At 41.7% G+C, this 5,450-nt stretch overlaps 1 protein-coding gene across 1 annotated transcript in view; it reads right to left on the bottom strand.

Moving 5' to 3' along the window:
* The window catches only part of LOC119420261 (roundabout homolog 3), a 66,868-nt gene that overhangs the window by 10,098 nt on the left and 51,320 nt on the right, over window positions 1–5,450 (bottom strand). The gene's annotated exons all lie outside the window — the stretch shown is intronic.

Below are 5,450 nucleotides of genomic sequence, written 5' to 3'. Positions count from 1 at the left end.
GTAAATGTCTCTATCATCTGACAGGTCTGCAGTCACATAGTGCCCCAAGTATTTACGTTCATCACTGATATTCAGCCTGCTGCCCGACAGAAAGAAATCAGGGAACATCAACTCGGAGTCCTCTCTGCTATGCACAATCATGATGCTACTTTTCTTAGAATTATATTTTATATCAAAGTCTCTTCCATAACCAGAGCACACCTGCAGCTCTTGCAGGCCAGCAGTATAAGGACAAAAAAAAAAAAAACTAAATCATCAGCATACATTAAATGGTTGATGATCCTGTTACCAACTCTACAGCCTGTTCCACAGTCATTTAAAAGCTTTGACAGATCATCCATGTACACATTAAATAAAAAGGGAGGCAGGATGCTATCGTGTCTCACACCATTTGAAACACCGAATTCAATTCAATTCAGTTTATTTATATAGCGCCAAATCACAACAAAGTTGTCTCAGGGCACTTTACAGGAACATTCACATACAGGTCCTTCTCAAAAAATTAGCATATTGTGATAAAGGTCATTATTTTCCATAATGTAATGATAAAAATGAAACTTTCATATATTTCAGATTCATTGCACACCAACTGAAATATTTCAGGTCTTTAATTGTTTTAATACTGATGATTATGGCATACAGCTCATGAAAACCCAAAATGCCTGTCCCAAAAAATTAGCATATCATGAAAAGGTTCTCTAAACAAGCTATTAACCTAACCATCTGAATCAACGACGTAACTCTAAACACCTGCAAAAGATTCCTGAGGCTTTTAAAAACTCCCAGCCTTGTTCATTACTCAAAACCACAATCATGGGTAAGACTGCCGACCTGACTGCTGTCCAGAAGGCCATCATTGACACCCTCAAGCAAAGAGGGTAAGACACAGAAAGAAATTGCTGAACGAATAGGCTGTTCCCAGAGTGCTGTATCAAGGCGCCTCAGTGGGAAGTCTGTGGGAAGGGAAAAGTGTGGCAGAAAATGCTGCACAACGAGAAGAGGTGACCGGACCCTGAGGAGGATTGTGGAGAAGGGCCGATTCCAGACCTTGGGGGGCCTGCGGAAGCAGTGGACTGAGTCTGGAGTAGAAACATCCAGAGCCACCGTGCACAGGCGTGTGCAGGAAATGGGCTACAGGTGCCGCATTCCCCAGGTCAAGCCACTCTTGAACAAGAGACTGCGTCAGAAGCATCTCGCCTGGGACTGCTGCTGAGTGGTCCAAAGTTATGTTCTCTGATTACAGTAAATTTTGCATTTGCTTTGGAAATCAAGGTCCCAGAGTCTGGAGGAAGAGAGGAGACACATAATTCACATTGCTTGAGGTCCAGTGTCAAGTTTCCACAGTCACTGGGGTGTCATGTCATCTGCTGGTGTTGGTCCACTGTGTTTTATCAAGCGCAGGGTCAATGCAGCTAGCTATCAGGAGATTTTGGAGCACTTCATGCTTCCATCTGCTGAAAAGCTTTATGGAGATGAAGATTTCATTTTTCAGCATGACCTGGCACCTGCTCACAGTGCCAAAACCACTGGTAAATGGTTTACTGACCATGGTATTACTGTGCTCAATTGGCCTGCCAACTCTCCTGACCTGAACCCCATAGAGAACCTGTGGGATATTGTGAAGAGAAAGTTGAGAGACACAAGACCCAACACTCTAGATGAGCTTAAGGCCGCTATCGAAGCATCCTGGGCCTCCATAACACCTCAGCAGTGTCACAGGCTGATTGCCTCCATGCCACGCCGCATTGAAGCAGTCATTCATGCAAAAGGATTCCCGACCAAGTATTGAGCGCATAACTGAACATGATTATTTGAAGGTTTGTGTTTTTTGTATTAAAAACACTTGTCTTTCATTGGTGGGATGAAATATGCTAATTTTTTGGGACAGGCATTTTGGGTTTTCATGAGCTGTATGCCATAATCATCAGTATTAAAACAATTAAAGACCTGAAATATTTCAGTTGGTGTGCAATGAATCTGAAATATATGAAAGTTTCATTTTTATCATTAGATTATGGAAAATAATGACCTTTATCACAATATGCTAATTTTTTTAGAAGGACCTGTACATAATAGAATAGAATAGAATTCAACTTTATTGTCATTGCACATGTCACAGGTACAAAGCAACGAAATGCAGTTTGCATCCATCCAGAAGTGCTTAGCAAGAAAAATAAATTGGTAGATATAGATAGTACAATATACAGTAAGTTGCTTTGAATATGCTATAGGTATAAATATATACAGGTTGTGAGTGTACAGACCTGTATATATTTATAAAAGCCAATTAGTAAAGTTCTCTATCTAAGGAATCCAGCAGACAAGATGAATCTTGGCTTCATTTTACATACATGTGCTGATTAGCATACCAAAAAACAAGAATCCTCACCAAACATTTGGGGACACCTCTGTTACACAACTTGTGAAACAACTTTTCATGGTTTACATAATCAAAGGCCTTTGAGGCATCAATAAAACACATATAAATGGAGGTGTTGTGACTGTTGTGTAGATCTAAAAGTTATTTTAAAGCAACATTGCACAAGTCTGTTCCATGTTTACGTTTAAAACCAAATTGATTATCAGAGGTCATATTTAGTTTGAGGAATACGAGCATACCTGGCTCTGCACTTTAGTTTTCATTGTTTTCAGCCTGACACGTCCACATTAACATTTGGCTCATGTAGGAAACAGACTGAGGGATATAAGATTACAGCTTGAGGCCCTATTTACTCAAACACGATGGGGGGAAACATAGGTTTATTCGTATGTTAATTAGAGGAAAAGATTTGTGTTGACATGGTCTGATTTTGTATTTACATGCATCCGGAGGATTCCCCCCCGCCCTCCCGAATCTGCTGTAGTTACCATGCCAGGTCATTAGATGGCGCTGTGAATTTTGTACCTTCACCTAATGCGCATGCATGCTGCCTCAGCACGCTTCTTTCCTGTGAGCTAAAAAGCTTAGCTAACAACAACGTAACAACAAGTTAAAGCTGGATTCTGGCTGGATTTTGGATAAGAGTTGACAGATTTGATGCCAAGCAGGACAGCATCATCTAACAGCTCCACACCGGTCGCTGAGTGGACCAGAACCGAGTCGACAATGTCGGACTTTATTCTGTGATAATCAGTAGATGATTACTGCAGGTAAATCAAATGTTCTTAATAATGTTAGTTTGTGTTTACTTCGGTTACAAAACAACCGAGATTTTATTTTTTCCTGAAAGAAGAAGAAGCTGTCCTCCCACCAGGCGGACCGGTTCTGAACGAGGCTCGGCCCAGATGAACTGCAGGAGGACGTCGAAGAGAGATGTTGATGAACTATTTGCTTAAAATTCCCCTCAGTTGTTTTATTCAATCCATTCAAGTTCAGTTAACATGTTTTAATAGTGTGTTTAGTTTAATTATCAGTGTTTGTGTGACATACAGTTTGTGGTGTCGAATAAATAAATAAAAATTAAACCTGGTGTCTTCATTTTCAACTTTAGTGTTCATGCTATATGTTTAGCATCATTTTAAATTTGAATTACATAATGTCCAGATAGCTTCATTTAGCTCAGGGCTTCATTATATTTCACACTAACATAAATACTGTTTATTATTATTAAACTGTTATTATTTAGCACATTTAGATGTTATAGTGCAGCGCGACGTGTGCGCGTGCCACGTTCTATAAACAGCGACAGTAGAACTGGATCAGATTGTGTCTCTTCCAACACAGATTGTGAGATCTCAGGAGTGACCCAATCGAACGAGACCCAGAACGACACGAGACTCAGAGTAAAAAATAACAGTGTTTATTTATTTACAGTGATAATCTGGCTGCACAGGCATCAGGACTGGAACTCCTGGAAACGGAGGACAAGTTCAGCTGGGGCAGGTAAGTTGTTTGGTTTAAACTTGTAAGTAGCTTTCTTATCTTACAGTTGGTGGTTCTTGTAGGAGTGGATCCAAGAGAAGCCCAGAGTTTCCAGAGGAGGTGGTGAGATGGAGGCACTGTGCAGCAACTCCAGAACAGGACGAATACTCCCAGAGACTGAGTGGATAGGCACGAGAGATCAGAGCTTGGGCAAGGCACGAGAGATCTGAGAGCTGGAACCCGTGGAAACAGGACTGGACTCAGGAGGCGACAAAGAACTGCAGAAACAAGATCACAAGGTAAGACTTGTATTCCATGAAACACTAAATGGCTAGAAACATTAAGTACCGGGGGAACTCAATGCTCCAGCGTCGAGTAGACTTGACTGCAGGCTTAAATAGGAGCAGGAGCTCATCAGGGAGATGGCCGTCAGCTGGGGGTGATTGGCGGCCATCTTGGAAGCTGCAGCAAGTGCTACTCTCACACAGATGTCGGTCACAGCACCTGGAATCTGACGTAGATTAACTATGAGATTAAAATATATTCCATCAGTCGAGGTTCTGAAAGCAGTGTGTCCGCCGCCATGTTGATAGAAATATAGCGTCTGTCCGCGCGTGCGTGTGGTTTAACACAAAGCCTCAGCGGGAGATGTTTACATTATCAGCAGGGGGTCAGCGAAAAACCTCCACTCTGGAAGGCGGGTTGAGAAACCTCCGGATTCAAAGAGGGGGGCCACTGGTGTCATGTAGATGATCAACAGAACCGCAGAGAGAAAGCTGTGGATGCACTCAAAATATGCGCCGTGTAAACGACCCCTGAGTCCAGAATCAGGAACTCTAACCTCACATCCTGCATTTGCCTTCTCCTACTCCGCTCCTGTTTCCTGGAATATCTTGCAAAAAGATCTGAAGCTCTCAACCTTGACCTCTGGCTTCAAACATCTGCTAAGTTCCTGGCAAAAACCAATGCAGACATGTTCTTGTTTTTAGTTTTCTACATCGCTTTACAATCTACTGTAGCTGTTTTTTATTTCGTTTTTTAAATACCATTTTCCATTCTTTGTTCTTCTCAATTTGTATGATTTTTATGATTGCCTATTGTTGTCTTTGTTGTCCATTGTTATCATCACTCTTTATTAAAATCAAGTCTCTCTTATAGATGATGATGATTTGATTTCTTCTCTTCCATCAGGTGGAAGAGAAGAAAGGTTCCTGGTGTTTACTATGTAACAGACAATAAACTTATCCATCCATCCGTCCATCCATCCATCCTTCTATCAGTGTATCTATCCATCCATCCATCATCATCCATCCGTCCATCTATCCATCCGTCCGTCCGTCCGTCCTGCCATCTATCATCCATCCATCCATCCGTCCCTATATCATCCATCAATCCATTCAGTCACTCATCATCCATCTGTCCATTCATCCATTCATCCAGCCATACTTCCATCCATCATCCATCCATTCAGCTGTCCATTCATTATCATCCATCCATTCATCCATTCATCCATCCATATAACCATCTATCTATCCATCCATCTGTCATGAACCAGAGGCCGGATCGCAAACAACAACAACAACCACTG

The sequence above is a fragment of the Nematolebias whitei genome, chromosome 14 (genome assembly GCF_014905685.2).
Source record: "Nematolebias whitei isolate Nwh7 chromosome 14, NemWhi1, whole genome shotgun sequence".
NCBI classification, from domain to species: Eukaryota; Metazoa; Chordata; class Actinopteri; order Cyprinodontiformes; family Rivulidae; genus Nematolebias; species Nematolebias whitei.
The sequence above is the reverse complement of the archived record's forward strand: the minus strand, read 5'-3'. Positions and strand labels throughout refer to the sequence as shown.